Here is a 19,656-nt window from a genome sequence, read left to right as displayed (position 1 = left end):
CACGACCAGTTTCAAATCTCCGGGAGTGACCGTCTCCTTTGTACACACGACAGCGCATGGCCTTGGATCATAATGCCAATAATTAAACGTCAAAGTCTTGCAACTCTATGGCGTATTCGCCATATAGGTGGTGATCGATGGAAGCGATATTGATGCTCCTTATTTTTCATTGCCACGTATCCTTTTTTTCCAAAGACGGATAGGCTGATAAAAGGTTTCTCTATAAATTTCTATTCGTGAGAGTTTTCACAAGTTTCCTAGCTCCTAGGGCGGACACTTACACGAGACGTGACCTAAAATGATGGCGAACGTCCAAGACGTAGTGTACGGCTCTCTATGCGAGGTAATTATTTCCGAAGAATCGCCCTGATCTCGGTCGCAGTACATCACACTGCATTCGAACGAGTACAATAGCGGTACCACGCTGGTGCAATCAGTACGTCTCAGTGGTCGCCGGACGCCGTTGGCATTAAAATAGGTCGTCGAAACGCGGCGGCCGCGAGCTTAGATTGCGGTGGAATGAAATGCTGCCAGTGTATCAATTAGATCCGCGTGTCAGTTATTAAAGAGCCCAAGGTGGTCAAGATTATTCCGGGTCTTCGCACTGACGCGTATCTCGCAGCTTAATTGGCTGTTGCTTTAGGACGTTTTAATCAATCGGTCAATGAAACAGACAAACAATAAACTAATCAAACAGTAACTATTTCGACAAAACAAACAGAAAAAAACTACGCCTGCTTTCCCGCTCTACTAATGAATGACTTGTATTGGCGGAGCTGGTGGATCCTACGCTACGCAGTTTATATATGGATGTCTCGGCTAACTTTTGCCAAGGTCTAAAAATATGTCGAAGCGCTATAGGAGGACGCGACCAAATGCACGTTGTTGGCTATCGTATGGATCAGGTGTCACAATGTTTTAAAAAAGTATTTTGCCTAATTGCATAATAAGTCAAGATTAATTAAGGAACTTCGCGAATGTAAACTTTAGGGCAAAGCTTCCGATGAAAAAGTTGTTGATCGAGCGTTCAAGAAAAAATATAATTCAGCAGCTTCTAACTTCCTCTACTTTTTACGTAATAATATTTTTCTGCGTCCTAAAGTAAACCCACGAAAAAAGAAAAAAAGGAAGGCACGTGACATGGCCGCGTGCTCTGAAAAAAAATCCAAAATTAACCAGAAACACTCCCATATTCCAATAGTATATTCTGTTCACGTCTCTCAAAAAAGCCCACAATGACCTTCATGGCCTGACACAAGGAGTAAATTTTGCCCATGGACCTAAAAGTAGGGTTCTTCATCATCATCTACTTCATTTTCTGCCTCTCATTTTGTTCCCTTTCCCGTCCGCAAGGCTGAAAGGCTGAGCGGCAGGCTAAAACATAGTAGCTCAGACCGACCTTTCAGCTTTTGATCTCGTGATCCTACCATGAACGTCGCCTAGAGCTCCGCCAATAAAAGCAAGCACACAACCAAATAAATAAATAAATAAATAAATAAATAAATAAATAAATAAATAAATAAATAAATAAATAAATAAATAAATAAATAAATAAATCACAACCAACCAATCAATCGAATAATTGATTAATTAATCAATCAATCAACGGTTAAACAAGTGTGTGCACGCAGGCATAAATCGCGCAAATTTTGCATTTGCAGTCTGGACTGTACATTCACTTCTCACTTCGGGCCGTGATTGGAGAATTCAGCGGCCGTAGTGTCAGGCGATAAAGGCGCACTTTGAAGAGCCACTTCACGGCGGCTGTTCGCCTTTTCCTTTCGGTGATGGGATCTCGCGGTGTCCTCCGAGGCGCGCGCTGACTGAGACGCGGGTCGAATAAATACTGGCTGTTTTACAGCCGCGATCGTCCGAGTCGCATTACGTTATACGCCCGAAAACCAGCACGCGCGGTTACCTAATGGCTGCTTGACACGGATACGCTACGCTGCTGGGCTGTCGTTCTACCCAGCTACGGGTCTTCACGGATATCTTCCTCTTTTTCTTTTGTTCGCGGTTTCTCCTTTCGTTTCACTTTCTTCGTTTCCTATGAAGAAAGATCCGCCTAACCGATCTTGAGGCTGTTCGGCAAAGGCAGACGGTACTGGTAAGAATAAGCTGTGTGAGTTCGTATACTGTGCTTACTGCCGGCACCAAGGACTAATGCCGTTGCCCAGGCCTCTGATGAAGCTTGAAGTATACTGTTTGAGTTTGATTGGTCGATTCGTTGACTGACGGATGAACGGAACAGACGGATTGATTCATTCATTGCTATCGTGCCGCATTGAAGTGCACTGGTTGCGAAAGCTCTTGGTAACGACGCGACATTGAGATTTAGAATATCACCGCAACGCTAACCTGCCTGCAAAGTCACCTCAAACGAAACATTCATCACAAGTGTAGAAGTGGAGGCCAGTTGGTGTAGCATTGTCAAGTATAAAATGGTGCAATATACAGGACGAAGAGCAAGCTCGAGACAACATGGCAGCTAATTTGCAATTAAACATACACTGAGAAACTTTCGTCTTTGGTAAACCGTCACGCACTCGTACATCAAGAGTTCTTACACAGGTTCACATTTTTTCTCGTTATCGTCCCGTAGTAAGAAATAGTCTATCTTGGAAGGCGGCAGGTACCCTGACGCTATTTGATATATGACTTAACTCTGATGCTAATTTCTGCTGTCCGCATACCAGGTCTTATCGCTGCTAAAAAAACAAAAACAAAAAACAAAAAAAAAAAAAAAAAAACAAACGCAAGCATGAAAAAAAAAAATCGATTCTCCTATCCTTCACCCTTCACTCGATGTGTGTAACTGAACAATAATCTGCCGATATCGCTGCAGTAGTGACTTCTACTATGCGACATCAACAAACAAATAATAAAGAAATCTGTGCAAAAAGGCTTAATGTACGCCTGCGGGACAGTTTGACAAAGCTACAGGGTTTCCCAGTGTATATATATATACATTCAATTGCAAGTGAGCGCTCGTGCTATATCGTCGCCCCTCTCCGTCTTTTCTATTTCCCTCTTTTACCCTTGACGGAACGATCATGCTGCGAGGTCTAGTTTCATTGAAGATTCTCTCTCTATTTATGAACGGGATTAGGTTTGCTGACAGTGTGTTCTCGAAACACCGGTGGTTTGAGCGTATTAGATGCGGCATGTGACATTGCTCCCATTCGCGTAAATTACACAAATAATCAGACGACGAACAGACGAACAGAAGAAGAACAGACGAATCAGACGCCGAACAGACGAATCAGATGACGAACAGACGAATCAGACAACGTACATAAACACCTATAAACACACGCGCGCGCCCACCCAAGTTGACGTTTATTCTTCGCATAAAAGTTTTTGAAAAAGTGTGTTCTGAGTATCGCAAGTATTCTCATTCTTCAAAGAGCGCTGTAGGCGTTCGGTGGTCGTTTCTTTTGTTTTAGCAGAACAGAACTTCGGCAATGAACCGTTCCAACGCGAAGCCACATTCCGGCAACTTAGATCTGCGTAGCCTTCTAATGAGTGTTTCTAATATTGAAAACTTCTTATTGGCCTTTTGCTTTGGATCTGCGTTCCTTCTATATATGGTGTCCCAGCTAACGTTAGCTTGGATAAACGGTAGCGTGACCCAAGACAAACCGAACCCAAAGCAAGTGAAGAACACATGAACTGTAAGGTAATATTATAGTATAAACAGTGAACACGGAGTGTTAAATTTACATTGCTGACATCTTCCAACTCTTCGTAGAGCAACTGTTGCCAGATGAATGACGTTTCTCATATTAATATCCCCTTACAGTTCATGTGTTCTTAACTTGCTTTGTGGGGACGAAATGCACAAACGCCCGTGCACCGTTCATTGGGTGCAGGTTAAAGAACCCCAGCTAGTCAAAATTAATCCGGAGTCCCTCACTATGGCGTGCCTCGTAATCAGATCGTGGTTTCGGCACTTAAAACCCCAGAATTCTTCGCTTGCTTTGGGTTTTATTTATCTTGGGCCATCCTCTATGTCGCCTTTAAACAGTGTATTCACAACACGTTGCCTTCTTTATAGCATTGGTGGCAAGATTCAGCACTTGGTCACGACGCGACATTGAGATTCAGAACGTCACCGCAACGCTAACCTACCGCAATGTCACAGCAAAAGAAGCATGCATCACAAGTGTAGAAGTGGAGGCCAATAGCATTGCTATTGGGGCCGTTGTATTAGCGCCATAAATTATACCGACGAACAGAACCGGGCTTCATTCCGAGCATTCCGCCACTGTCTTCTGCAATTTCTTTCCGGAGATTGTCTGACCCCTCGAACCAAACCTGCGCATTAAAGCTGCAAACATAGCATGGTTGCCTTTCGCTCTTTACCTTGAGCGCGGATTAAAGCCAACGCAGCCATTGCCATTCTATAACGAAATGGATCTCGCGCAGACGATCGGGGCATGCAGAAGTCCAGACGAAGTTCAGAAAGAATAATAACAGTCTGCGGGGCACTGCAGGAGTCCTACACCAGGCGGTCGTTGCGTATAATATACGCCTTGCGCGAAAACCCAATGCTCGCCGGCAATTTTTAATGGCTGTAACACAGATTAAGCGAAGCTGATTCCGTGAGGCGGATTCCGTTCGACCTCTTTTCTGGTGCCGTCTGTTTCACTTCTGATCTTGTTTGCGCCTGGCAGGGGAAAAAAAGGTTCTTTTAATCCGCCCGGAGAAATGCGCAGCACGTACGCGCGTGCGCGCGAGCTCTGTTGCTGATGCATTTGCATACGTACCTCTGCGAAAGGAGAAAAAAGAAATAACCTTTAGACGGCGCGAACAAATGGAAGAGTGGCGGTGCTGTATAAGCTTTCGCAACAGACGGATGCGACGCGAAATGCTGTCTGCTGCATCCGTGCAGACGAATTCTATCGCGAGCTCGCCTCCCTGCAGACGACACTTTACTCAAGCAGAGAGAAGCGCCATTGTCAAGAAGCTCGTCGTCTGCTTCAGCGCTGATTAGCACACAGAAATCGGGTCCTACATTCGCTCCTCTATCCCTAGGTGAAAAAAAAATTGTACAAAGATACATAAAGAAAGGATACAACCGAACTAACAGAAGCAGATGATACGCATACGCAATGTACGAATAATGGCTGAAATTGAATAAACTTATCTTGTTTTTTGCTTCATTCCTTACCTCTAATGGTGAATCAAAATAGGTATTTTGTGCCATTGCATCTGCTTAGCGAGAAATAATGTTGTTGGCTCATTTCTTGTTGATTTCAAGGCATGTCCTTTTAGAGTTCGCGAAAGCAACATTTTTTCAAGCACTACAACAGTGTAACTTTTCTTGCTTCAGTCAGACAAAAAAAAATAATAATAATGAATCCAGGACAAAGTATTGCACCAGCGCTCGGCGGGCCATCTTCATAAAAAGATATTAACGCATGAAAGGTCCTAGAATATGCGCATTAGGAGCTTATCTCCACGCGTGCATATGGTTCATTGTTCACTGAACAAATGCAAAAAATGCCTTCGGACAAACAAAAAACAGTTCTGAAGATGTGCCAACGACCTGAATGGAAGCCCCGCCATACCATGTGTCCCAGCTAACGCTAGCCAAGCTGTTAAAATAAAAAAAAAGATTATCTAAAAATATGATGCAAGATACAATAATAAAAGCTACAGTGTGCGATCGTCAGAGGCCTTACGACCAAGTACCATGCGTTTTATAATCGTATCTCGCGGAACAATAATTTTTTATATTTTTTTTCGTTGAAAAGCTTGGTTATAACGTTAGCTAGGACAAGCTAATTACCATAAAAAACGTAATTTTATCCCATTGCTAGGTCTTGATGACTTTCTCCTGTCAGTAACTTTTGGAATGCTTCGATGTGACATTCCTTTTTCCCTGTAGTCAATGCAATGATGGCTTTCTCGCGTCAGTGACGTCTGCTGTGAACGCAACATTTACGCATGATTACAGGCTGCTCATTCTTACGAAAGGTCATGTACATGCTCTATAATATGCACGCTACATGCGTGATATACTGCATATTGGAGTCATATTATTAGTATATAGTGATGGTTTCTTCAAAGCAAATGCTAAATATTTTCATCATTTCTATTCATTTCCATCTATACAGTTTTTCTTTGATTTGTGTTTTGTTTTTAGCTACGATTTCGGGTAAAATGGGCCCTTCAGCTGCACCCGTTATAAAAACGACACAGAAATGTCTAGTGCGCCCACGCAAACAAACGCAAACATTCACTCTGCCCCCCCCCCTCTCTTCCCTCTCCAACAAAGAAAGAAAGAAAGAAAAAAGAAAGAAAGAAAGACGGACGGACGGACAAACAGACAGACAGACAGACAGAGACAGACAGACAGACAGGCAGACATTTTAATGGCTATAGCACTCGCATTTGCATTATCAGCGTTCGGAAAAGCGCCGTAAGCCGCTTACACATGCATAAACTTGTCGTCGGCCTAAATTCAATGCCCTTGCAGGTTAACGACCACATTTCGCTTGGAAGTAAGACCGCGCGCGCTATTGTGCCTGTCTTGTTTTGTTCCGCGTGACAATGGACAGCTTACGCACCGCGAAAGAAGTCCTGAGAAGGTTATTTCGCGCAAAGCAGTGCAAGCTTTTGGCACACATAGGCTTTTACACCCGCCGGGGAACTGCGTGCCGCAAGTCGAGCGACTCTTACGCAACGCGACCGAACGATATACTCCTACGTGCTGCAATTTATGCGGTATTTAGTCTTACTGCTGTTTTAAAGAATGCTAAGCCTATATATGTGTTACAACCGTTACGTTACAAGCGTTAAAAAAGGTTTTCACTACGAGGATTTTCAGACGTATCTTACACCCTTAATGGAGTGAGTTCACTTCGACTAGGTACAAGCAGTATAAAGGAAACTCTCACCGAGGTGAACCTTAAAAAATGGAGTACAGTAGGGCGCAAGTAGTTTCTCCTTTATAAAGGGAGTAAATGTTCAAAGGGAGTAATAACTGCAAAGGGAGTAAGTAATTACATAACCGGAGTAACAACCGGCGCTTGCACTTCGTTGTTGTTATAATAAATTGAGCGTACTGTGCTTCGTGTGCAGCCGATAAGGCCGACTCTGTTCTGTACAGTTCTTTTTTTTTTTTTCTCTCTTCTCTCATCATTTTATTTTCATCTGTCTTTGTGTTTTTGGAGGTTGGCGCGTTTCGGAAAACTGACATCTTCGTGTTCTTTGTTTCTTTGCATCGAACTCAACGTCGCCTGTCACCTTCTCGATTAACATTCCAGGCGAGCAGCGAATTCCCGTGCCGTACTGCAGGAACTATAGCCTGTACGGCGTCGAGGTGCACCTGATTGACAGCTCTGACCGGGTCTAGTTAACACCTGAGACACGTGTCCGGAATGCTACCGCTCTCCCATGTAGGGCATAAAAACAAATAACCATTAAGGGAACACTCAAGAGGAACAGTAACTTAATCCGTGCTAGCGAATTACACTTGCCCAATAGGAATGCCGTGAGAGGAGGTCTGTATGCACATCTGTACTCGTGAAGCTGAATTAGACGAAGTAGTGGACATTATTTGCATGACAAGTCGAAATGCATAATTGAGTCTCTTGCAAAATTTTACTAAGTAAACTTCTAGCTTATATTACTTTAAAGCACATATTGCACCTCATGACTTGTAGCCGATGAGTTCGAAAAGAATATATACTTGGAATAAATTCTCAGGATGACCCACCCGTGTACTTAGATTTAGGTGCACGTTAAAGAACCCCAGGTGGTCCAAATTTCCGGAGTCCCCCACTACGGCGTGCCTCATAATCAGTACTGGTTTTGGCACGTAAAACCCCATAATTTAATTTTTTTTAGGATGACCCCAGTTTCGAAATCATCATCAGCCTATATTTATGCCCACTGCAGGACGAATCCCTCTCCCTGCGATCTCCAATTACCCCTGTCTTGCGCTAGCTGATTCCAACTTGCGCCTGCAAATCTCCTCACTTCATCATCCCACCTAGTTTTCTGAAGTCCTCGATTGGGCTTCCCTTCTCTTGGTATCCATTCTGTAACTCTAATGGTCCACCAGTTATCCATACTACGCTTTACGTGGCCTGCCCAGCTCCATTTTTACCTTTTAATGTCAACTAGAATATCGGCTATCCGCGTTTGTTCTCTGATCCATACCGCTCTCTTCCTGTCTCTTAACGTTATGCCTTGCATTTTTCATTCTATCGCTCTTTCTGCGGTCCTTTGTTAACTCCTTCTTTGTTAACCTCAAAGTTTCTGCCCCATATGTTAGCACCGGTAAATTGCAATGATTGTACACTTTTCTTTTCAGCGACAGTGGTAATCTCCCAGTCAGGATGCCTGCCGTATACACTCCAACATAATTTTATTCTGTAAATTTCTGTCTCATGATCAGGGTCCCCTGTGAGTAATTGACCTAGATAAACGTACTCCTCTACAGACTCTAGAGGCTGACTGGCTATCCTGAGTTCTTGTTCTCTTGTCAGGCTATTGAACATTATCTTTGTCTTCTGCATATTAATCTTCAACCCCGCTCTTACACTTTCTCGGTTAAGGTCCTCAATCATTTGTTGTAATTCGTCTCTATTGTTGCTGAATAGGACAATGTCTTCTGCAAACCGAAGATTGCTCAGATATTCGCCGTTGATCCTTACTCCTAAGCCTTGCCAGTCTAATAGCTTGACTACTTTTTCTAAGCCTGCAGTGAATAGCAATACAGATATGCGTTCTCAAATGTGCGACGAAATGCATTGGCGGTCCCGTTTTTCTTTCTTTCTTTGTTTCTCAAAACTGGTTCTTGTTTCAAAATTTCTTCCAAGTGGATGTGCCTTGTGAAATCACTGGTTTTGATTCACGAACTGCAATATGCGCCCTAAATGAATTAGTTAAATTTTTGATTAGCAAAATTTCGGCAGTCAGTCGATTATGCATTTCGATTTCTCGCGCAAGTAATGTCCGTCCCTTCGCGCAATCTGCCTTCAGTATTAGAATCGTGCTATTTATCTGCCACTGGCAATTAAGAAAATTCTGTTAACGTTAAAAAGAACGCATCTTACGCTATAGGATTGTTCGTAAGAAAACATTTCAGCCAACCCTGATTCTGGACATCGTATTAGAGAATTGTGTCCGGCCAACGACGAAGAACACTTACGAACTAAAAAGCTTCGTGAGTTCGGTTCCTGGCTCTTGCAAGCCAAAAAATGAAAAAAAAAATGAAATATGCATTCAATTAAGCGACGAACTTAGTAAAACCAGTGGTGGACTCGCGTGTGTCACAGAAACGACACAGCATTCCAGAGTGTAATCTTTCGAACGATCAAAAAAACGAGACGTATAGTGACAGCGATCCTTATTTTCGCACGTCGGTGCCCCGAAGCGGTACAAAGGCGTCGCCACACAGTAGTGATGAGGTCGCTGGCACTCGGGAAGGACGTCGTGAATTCTCTGCAGCCGTCAGCTCCTCCTCGCCCCCTCGGCGAGGGAGAGGGGTTGCGTGCGTGCGTACGAGATGTGTATCGCAGCTAATGACATTCAACGTGTGATGTTACTTTGTGCGAGGCCATACGGGACAGTCACCGAGTCCGCTGGCTAGCTTGGTTGCGTGTGCGTGTGTGTGTGGAGGTATATTTATATATAAAAAAATAGAATGATAGCAAAGTGCACGGCGGCGCATTTGGCTTTTTCTTTTCTTCCCCACGACCTTTGCGCTTATTTGCCTGGCGGCACGCGACAGCGACTCGCAAACTATGCAGGCTTCATTTATATATGTAGTGAAGGCTAGCGGAACTGCCGACAACACGTTCTCGCGGTGGTCATTGAATATGGCGTGTTTCCGCGTCGAATTTTCTTGTTGTATTCGCGCGTTGTCGAGTTAGATTCTTTTTCTTTCTGTCTAGTCGTTTTCTGAAGAAAGAACCTCGCCTGCTTCCTCCAGTGTGACCGCGTGGTATCTTGCGAATGAATAAACGTGTAAACCCATGGCTGTCTCTCTCTGTCCTTAAGTTTGAAGGATTCGTTTATCGGGACGCAGGCGGTGCCGATTCCGTTTTCCGGTGTCGACCGTCTGGTGCGATTAATTGGGCTGGAAAGAATGCTTGTCGCAGTACCAAAACCTATTTTAAGTAAATTAGAGCGAGAAATGAATTTCGCGTCAATTTTCCGTCAGTGGTCAGCTTCGAGAGAGATGCGTCGTGCTACAAGAACGGCTTTGTAAGCGTTTCAAGCGGTCAGAACAGACGTGCTATACGCCACTTTTACTGGTCTCACGAAAAGACGGAGGGTCAGAGGGCACAGGCATACGATCACAGCTATAGTCGCGGTCCCCTCACACTATACGGGGTGATAATATTTTTGAAGTTTTCCGGAATTTTTGAAAGATCACCTGTTGCAGATAACCTAATTCTAGTTCTTCAGCTGGATTATGCAGTGAGGTTGACATTATGTTTGCACGAGAAATCGAAATGTATATATTCAACTAACTTAAAATATCACTCATTAAATTCCCCGATTAATTACTTGACGGCACACATACTGTAATTTACGAATTGTAGCCGGTGAGTTTGCAAGGCGTATCCACTTGGAATGCATTTCCAGATTGACACCAGTTTGACGACATGCGCCATACGACTGAGCAAACATTTTCTAACATGCCGGCGTAAATCGTAAATACTTATAACACCGATGCTTTCTATTGGACACTAAACTCTTACATTCTTTGTCAGCGGACGGTGGGTGCTATGGCTGCGAGTGATGCATCGGCTTTCAATGGCCCACCAGTTGCTGCCCCAAGGTGGCCGCGAGATCATCGCTTATTTATAACATATCTTCCGAGACGAGCGACACTATTAGTCATGACGCACGAAAAAGAAATTTCTTTTTTCGAAAGGTTTCTTTTCTTCTTTTTCTTGTCGCCGGCTCTTTGGATCGAAACGAATAGTCATCTGAGTGATCTGTATTCTCGGGCTGCGCGTGCAAGGAAACCGCCCCGCGCGAACCCCTTGCAAGCGTGGTTTGCTCCGCGGAATGCAAATGGCGTACTATACTCCGTCGATTGCTATTCGATGTAGCCGAGCGACATGTTTATTCCATTTCGAGCGCTTGCATCAGGAAGGGGATCGAGATTGGAGAGATGTACTGGCTGGGGTATATAGCGTATATCGCGAGCATCCGCTTGTGGTATACCTCGAAACGGTACAGGATATCGCGCGGGTAGTCAGAAAGATTGGCGCTAAATGAGGAACGCCCATGGAACGAACGAGGTACTGCAGGAACTTTGTGCAAGAAGGAACAGTGCAAAGGAAGATATTTGTGCAACCCTTCATGCGCTGAAGTTGATGCTGATGTGTTCGGAAGAATTCGTGTGAGATTTCTTCCGCTGAGGCCAACGTTTTTAGATCCCTAACCTAACCTAACCTAACTTAACCTAACCTAACCTAATATAAAAACGTTGACTGAGGCGTTGACATTTTCAAAAGGTTTCAAGTTTCTGTATACTTCTCTTTTGCCTTTGAGGCGGGCAGGCCTAGTGCCTCTCTGGGTGGTACTTGCAAGCCAGCTAAGATCTCTTTTTAATTTTGATTTGTGCTTGAGTTTAAGTACACAAGCCTAATAATTATACGATTAGTCGTGATTGAAACTTAGGTTTTCACATTTGTGGCAGATCAATAGCCCCTCAATTCATACCTTCGACCCTGTAACGTTAATCTTGGCGGGTTGATTCAGGATCAACCTGGCGAACTCTGTACGATGCATTCTCCAACTTTCTTTTTTTCTTATTTTGCTCTAATGCAGCTACATCTTGTAGGGGTGTGCAAACATTCGAATCTTCGAACACGAGACCAATGGTATTTCGATGAGTATTCGATCATTGAATGCGATATTCTGGATGTTGGAATATTCGACTTTACTTCACGGGATACTCAAACAGAAAAATGAAGTTAAAGTTATATGAATTTGCACACGTCACACTTTCAAAAAAAAAAAAAAAAAAAGACGCAGAAAGCCAAACAGGTGGCACCACCACGTTAACATTCCCGCACGAACTGCCCCACCGTGACGTCACAGATTTCGACGCTGTCGACTCGGAACTACGTATATAGTTATATATTGATCAGTAGATAAATATTAAATAACTCGCGGACTTCCAGGAAGTAGTCCTGAAACAAAAATGGCCAGAAAAACGGGGAAATACAGCGGTATCCGCCTCATCTCGCTGAAAAGTATTCGGTGCTGGAGATTTTGCGCGCGAAATTTGAAAAAAAAGAAAAGAAAATGTATTTGTTTTTTAATTACCTTACTTTTGAAGTTAGCCTTAGTTAAATCCATACTAATTAAATATGCCTTAGTTAACATCGCCTTAATTAACACCAAAGGTCGTGGTTTCGACTCGTCAATTTTGGTGCCATTGAATTTTGTTGCCATAACGCCGGACGGTCAATTTTTCGATAACGTCGGACAACGGATTTTTCTACCCATGAGCCACTTCCGCCTTAAAAAAAAGGTATCCGGGCTTTCGATCACTTTCTTCGCTAATAATAAACAGCGTTTTCCTGCCAAATAAATGCAACCACAGATTTGAAAAAAGGTATTCAAAACCCGGCAACAAATGTCCATCGTTATAACCAATAGCTTCGCAAAAAAAATTATACTTAGTAATCCAGTCGCCGCTTCAAATTATTCTTACGCAGTATGCACAGCCATGGTGCAGGAGCACCGGGTATCGAGCTATAGCGCGTGTGGCAGCTAATTTCATGCACGACGGCGTGCTCGCATCTAATTAACGGTGTACCATCATTCTTTTACGCACGCGCTGAAAAATCCCTCACGACTACTTATGTATATCATACTGCTTCACAATTCTACAGTGGATGTTAGAACTAAGTTGCTCCGAGCGGCCCCGAGAGTGGACGATAATGTACTGTGCGGTCGACTCTTAAATAGAAGACCAATTCATAAAGCATTCGATATTGCATAAATCAAGGAGCCTTTCCAATTGTGAAAAGAAAATCGGTGCCTGCTATGATGCGCCCGGTAGACTTCAATTGATAAAAAAGGCCTTTGCGAACTCTTTCTCGTCTCATCTGTACAATATCGTATTCGTTGCTGGCATCTATCAAGGTGTTTCCTTTAGCTGTGAACCATACTGTAACAAGAGCAGCGCGCTCCTTGTGGAGGCCACAGCGCCGAATCGACTTGTATAGCACAGTTCACAAACTTGCCCAATCACAAAGCGAGACGACTGTGAAGTCGAGCCCAGGCGGACGCACTAACGACATCGTGCATATGTATTGACCGCTTTCGCGGCGATCCCGTGGGTGCTGCCATGTTTAATCACGTGGTGACGCGTCCATTGCTTGCCTCGACTGCCTCCGTTGCCTCCTTGTTTACAATGGAAGTGTATGACGCCGGCGCGGCTTAGAAAACCTCTGTTTTCGGAGATATCGTGGACGGTGACTACGTGGACGACACGATGCTTTGATCACAGCTTCAGAGAACATGCAAAAGCGATTTCGGAGCTGATTAAGCTATGTCCAAACGGCGCAAGCAGCGTATATGGTGCTTGTTCTAAAAGCGGGGCTAAATATGTATTCTAAGCTGTCCAAGCTTTCCGATTATGAATTCAGTCAGGATAAGTGTATTTTGCTCTTTGTTCTTTATTCGGCAAATATTTTGAAGCAGTGGCTGGTCAGTTTCTAACTCAGTGAAGTTACTCGGTGCGGCCACTGTCTGCTTATTTTCTGCCTAATCGCTCGATCGCGGGTGTGCTCAGTTCCGATAGATTTGTTCTTGCTGCGCGCAAGGCTTGAAACATAGCTGTTTTGTACATTGAGTACCTTGTAGCAAATATATTACAGCTAGTAACTCGCATACTCTTGTGGACCGTCACGAAACATTCAGCTTCGACCATTCGTGCGCCATAGGTGTAGTCCGTCATTTAATGTGCGTATACAGTGCGCATATATATTCAAGTGTGCGCCCATTCACTTATTCTTGATGCGTCGGCGATAGAGTGGGCGTAAGTTTTCCTGCCATTTGGGACATATGTGTATATATAGATAACGTGCCCGAAACTTACTATAACAGGAAGCGGCGCTACTCCCTTTGTCATTGTTTAACGAGTGGTACTCACTCTTGCCGACGTTCTGGAGATGAGGCCCTTTTTTTGAAGGCTAGCAATACAAGGCTAGCGGATGAGCAAATTTCTGTATCCTCGAGGAAAGCCGTACGTACATCACGAAGTGCCGGTAACACGTTCGGACAGTTGTAGCAGCGGTCCGCGAACTTGGCCACGCAGATTCATTCTATTCCTTAACATGCCAGTCACTATTTTTGCAGCCAACTATTGCACACGTTTTCAATCCACATGATTCAATCTAGCATGATTGGAGCACAGTGTGTTAGCGAAAACTCAGTTGCATTTCCGACAGCTGATCGCACAAAAGCAAGGTAGAAGCGGTAATGGTTTCGTATTCGTGCGCAGTCACTGAGGAGAGCTATGGCGCGCCGCCGTGAGCGCCATCTCGTTTCTCCAAAACAAACTGCTCCGCGAAAAGGGTCAATAGTCACCATCACATGACTCGACTACCTCCCACTCAGTATCGCACCCAGGATCTCTGCCAGGGGGGGGGGGGGGGGGGGTTGACAGTTTGCCAATACCATCTAAACAGCACTAATTTCGATTTCTGCATGGGAAATTCTCAAAAAAATGCGCTTTTTGCGAGTGTGCAGACGATTGCGCGTCTTACACCTTAGTTGCAGTACTAAAATGCGTAAGGATAGAAAAGGGGTTAAACAAAAGGGGGGGTTAAGTCGGCCTCAGGGGGGGGTTCCAACCCCCGAATCCCCCCCCCCCCCCCCGTCGGTGCGCCACTGCTCCCACTGTTTTCTTTCTTTCTTTTCTTTTTTTTATAAATGCGAAAGCATTATTGCCTCATGAAGCGGGAAATCCGGCGTCCGGCGTTAACATCCGATGGTATCAAAACCCACGTGATTAACTGATGACGTCACGTTCCCGGCGCTGGGCCCGCTGCGGCTCGCACTGCTAAGTTCCACGGTCAACAGCCACGGCATCGGATGGACGCCGTCGCCCACACTTAAAAAAAAGAAAGAAAAAAACGACATGGCCTACCCCCAAAATTGAATTAAGGTGGATTAACGTGGATTAAAGTTGATTAAGGTGGATTAAGGTGGAATTTTAATTTAAGGTGATAACTTAGACAAGTCCTCATGCTTTCGCATTCGAATCACGTAATGATACTTAAGTGACTGTCAATTTTTTTCTTTCTTCCATGTACTCAACGGCATTGACGATGCAGACTACGCGGCGCCAATTTATTCAGAGAGCAGACGCAAACTCCATTAAAATAACACTATACCGGATATGCACGGGACTCGGAAGCAAAGGAAATCGTGACTCAGATGCAGAGATCATGCGCACTCTGTGTGCGAGGCAAACCTCTCCCCCTCATCCCTCTCGCTTTTACCCTTTCTTTTACTCCTCCCCACTCTAACCTTTGCAGCACTCTTAATCTACTTAATCTAGCTCTACTCAGGTTCCGGCTATAAGTGTAACATTATTGTGAACATTTCCCACTTACCTAAATGGAACAGCGTTTCACATGAAATCGAAGCATATGTGGAACGGCATTCCGATTGTCCCACATGCACTTTTAACACGGTTTTAACCGAGGTGCGTGTGACACAACATTCCGGATAATACGCACAGGTATGTGGGGAACGCTTCCGGGTGTCAGTAGCCATTTCACTGCAAGACCAGTTACACAAATTACACGAAACGCGCCGTTCCGTATATTTCGCAATCTATATACGCGGAACGCAGTTCCATTTAGACAACTATCGTCGATGACAACCTAAGAATTAGAAAGAAGCTGCACCCGAAATAACGTAGTGGACCTGCTCTTCACCTCTGAAAGAGAACTGAACCAGCAGGAGTACGCCCGCAGCTTAATGGCTTTGGTCGGCTAATGTAAATGCCAGGCTTATTGGAAAATAAAAGGTAGTTGTTTCAGGCTAAACTGTTACCTCTGGCTGAACAGTGACATCGGGATCCCCCTATAAAATGTGGCTAGACTTTCAGGTTTAATCGTGAAACCAGTGACACAACGACCGATCTGTACGGAGAAAGCCGTTTCAAACGTGCGAAGCCGTTTGACGTCGGGTAAATACGTTGATGGAATATATTGACCTGCTCGTCTATGAAAATTTTGTTTCAGTTGGACAGTGTGTACCTACATCATCCTCATAGTCCACTGCAGAACGATGGCCTCTCCCTGCGATCTCTGTGTACATACAGAAACTTCTAATTCTTAGGTTGTCACCGACTGTGTAAGTGGAACATATTCGCAAAAAGCTTTCCACTCATTAGCTGGAACACCAAAGCGGGAGGAGATTATACGAGCGTACAGCCCACAGTACTCTGGCCTCCACGGAGATATAGGGAACGCCCGTAGTCCAACCAAGGAGATCTTCTCCCTCCGGGCGCCCTTCTTTATCTCGGCTCGATATCTCTCTAGTGCATGCAACGGCTCTGCTGCGCGTGCCTTGAAAACATCTCTCGCCGAGCTCTATTATAAAAAAAAAGAGAGCCCCATATGCGAGCGGTCGCGTATATATGCTATACGGAACCGAGAGCAAAGCAGAGATGGCGGTGTCGTGCCTCTGTGACCTTCCCCTGGGCGAGACACGTCGGCGAAGACGTGGGACGAAAATAAAACGCTTTAGGCCTAAATCTGTCTGGCAGGAGATAAACCGGAATGTCTTTTTTTCAAGGTGTATTGCTGTCGCATGCATGCAGTGCAGAGAGCAAGTATGACGCCACAAGTAGGAACGCGTATAGTATGGTCGTACGTATTCCTTCGGCAACGCGAAGTCCATATGTGATCCTCCTGTTGCAAACGCGATCAGTACAAGATCTGGGGCTTGTCTATGCGTGTGTCTTATACCGTGCCGCCTCCGCGACGAACGATATAGTGACCGCCGCTGTGCCTATATAAATTGCATCGGCTGTCTACGGGAAGTCTGTGGAAGCCCTGTTGTGGAATCGGTATAGTAATTAGAGACAGCCTCTGTGCATATGCCATTTCGCTTTCTGTGGGCTATTGTCTATGGACCATGCATTTCTACAATAAGTTATAGGGAGATCGCTGTACCTAAATTAGCTGGTTAGACAGTCTATAGGGAGTCTGTAGAAGCGCTGTTGGAGATTCGATGTACTATTACAGTCTGTCTGGGTACTGATGCCCTTTCACTTTTTGTGGGCTATTGTCTATGGAGCAGGTCGCTCTACGAGAAATTACGGTGAGAGCGCTGTACCTAAATTAACTGCTTAGACAGTCCACCGGAAGTCAGTAGACATCTTCCTATAGAACCAAAGGACTATTTAGGGACAGTTTTGGGACTAATAACCTTTGACAATTTGTGGGCCGTTGTGGGCCATGTCGCTCTGCGAAGTGATTTCTGTGGAATGATAGCGACAACGCTTTATGTGCTTAAATAACTTGTGTCGAGAATCTACAGGAAGTCTGTTCAGGCTCTGTAGTAGAATTGATAGACTATTTGAAGGCAGCCTGTGATCTTACGGCCTTTCACTTTATGACTTGTTTCTAGACCATGTAGTCATACAAAGAATGATATAGTAACAGTGCTAGGTACGTTGAAACTGTTTAGAAGGTCTACAGGATGTCTATAGACGGTCCAGTATTGAATTGATAGACTCTTCAGAGACATTAGCACGACTTGTTGCTGGGATAGTTGGTATATCGAAGGTACACGGTACATGGAAGCATCAAAGGAAGAAAAACCAACGTTAGGACACCTGTGCGTCTAATTCACTTTAAGTATTCACAGAGAGCCGGCGATTTCATGGCCTTTCATGTTTTGTGGTCTGTAGACCTCAAGTTACCGCGATCTGCACAAGGACCGGGGCTTGCCTACATATCCAGTTCGGCAGTGCTGAATGCGGTACTAGTAGTAGATGAAAACTGACAGTTCTACCCATACAAATCTTGTTTAGAGGAACAGTAGGAAGTCAGTGGACCTTCCTGCAAGCGTCTATAAACGGCTTACGAACAGCTTGTGGACTTATGACCTTACACTCTTTGTGGACCATTGCCTATAGATTGTCTAATAACAACTGTTCGGAAGTCTACAGCAGTCAATCTACATTTATTCACAAAGGGACAAGCCTAGATGAAAGAACATAATTTTTTACAGACTATCTATAGACTGTACAAATGCGTTTCTAGAAGCGTAAGAAACAGGAGACCAGGCTTAGCACTTGGGGTTGAGGTCGGACAATTAACTTGACGTAACGTTACGAGAACTCCTTATGACATTTTCACCGTAGTACTTTTTTCGTGGTGGTATTCTTCAAGATCAAGAACCTAATTCCGAGCATCTTTTTTGATGTTAATCTAGTTATTACCGGCTGTTATTCATATGTGTTCAACGTAGCTGACAAAATGTATGTCTTTCTTTCTTGATTAGAACATAAAATATACAAATAAAATATTTCGTGAACCCGCTAAAGCAATGATGCTTTTCAGCGGGACTGGGCAATGCTTTGGCCTGAATGGCTAAGTTTTGTGCTCTAAGAGCAAAGGAAACAATAGGAATAAAATAGGTACGTGAGTACATAAGGTAAGTCTGTCCTTCTGCATTACCTTGACAAGGTGTGAAGCACTCACCTTAATTTGCAGGCCAGCCAACAGTCAGAAGCAGGAGAGCAAGCCCTCGTTGATATGCAAGGTCTTTTGCGGGTAAAGGTTACGGAAGTCGCAGAAAGTACTCCAATATCACGGATTCCAAACTTCGACCCACACCTCACTTAATGAGCAGCTGGACTTTTTTTTTTTATCTCTCTCTTTTCTCGTACACCTTTCGACGACGTCCGTAGAATCCAGGACTGTCGGAGGGCGGTCACTGCCGTCTTCACCGCAAGACGTAGATCCCCGCCGGGGCACTTGGGCGCAGATGATATACCACTCGCCCGTATAAAACTCGCAGTAGAAAGAACAACTCGAAATGCGCAGTCTCGCAGTTCCGTCTCACGCACAACGGTGCACTCCCCTCACTCCTGCATTCGTCGCTATAGCGTCCGCATCATCATCATCATCATCCTGAGGACGTCCCTGCTGACGATCCTGCGAAGAGGCCTGGAGATGCCCGCCGCTGGCTCCTCTCGAACTTGTCGCTTCGCCGGCGCGCGCGAAACGGGAGCAGACAGATCCGGCGCGAACGTCGGCGACGAAGACGTTCGACGGCGATCCGCCGCCACTTACCGTCAAACCACCACGGCCAGCGCTACAAACCCACTCTCTCCGGAGGGAAAGCTACGTTTTGCTCTCGCTTCGCGATCCGCTCCGCTCCGCCGCTGCTGCGGTGGTGGTTTGACTTCTTACCACCTTCTCTCCTCCTCCTATCCGCCGACCAGACCAGCAGGGAGGTGGCAAGGGAGTTCCTCTCTCGTCGGAAAGAATGACGGTCGCGAAGTAAGTGTACCAGCGGCAGAACTAAAGGGGCTTTGAAAGGGGGGAATTTCTAGATTAAGAAAGGTAAAGGGCGGGCAGTAGTATAACTGTCCCTTTCTCGTTTTTGCCGCAACGTATAGTACAGTTGCTCAAC

At 44.9% G+C, this 19,656-nt stretch overlaps 1 protein-coding gene across 1 annotated transcript in view; it reads right to left on the bottom strand.

Moving 5' to 3' along the window:
• Positions 1-19,407, bottom strand: part of LOC119453319 (proline-rich protein 36) — a 71,221-nt gene extending 51,814 nt beyond the window's left edge. The window contains exon 1 of the mRNA XM_037715358.2: positions 18,720-19,407. The gene's annotated coding sequence lies outside the window, so the exon portion shown is untranslated. The remainder of the gene's footprint in view (positions 1-18,719) is intronic.
• Positions 19,408-19,656: the final 249 nt, after the last annotated feature.

This window comes from Dermacentor silvarum, chromosome 5 (assembly GCF_013339745.2).
Source record: "Dermacentor silvarum isolate Dsil-2018 chromosome 5, BIME_Dsil_1.4, whole genome shotgun sequence".
In the NCBI taxonomy this organism is placed as follows: Eukaryota; Metazoa; Arthropoda; class Arachnida; order Ixodida; family Ixodidae; genus Dermacentor; species Dermacentor silvarum.
Note: the sequence above shows the minus strand (reverse complement) of the source record. Positions and strands in the feature narration are given on the sequence as shown.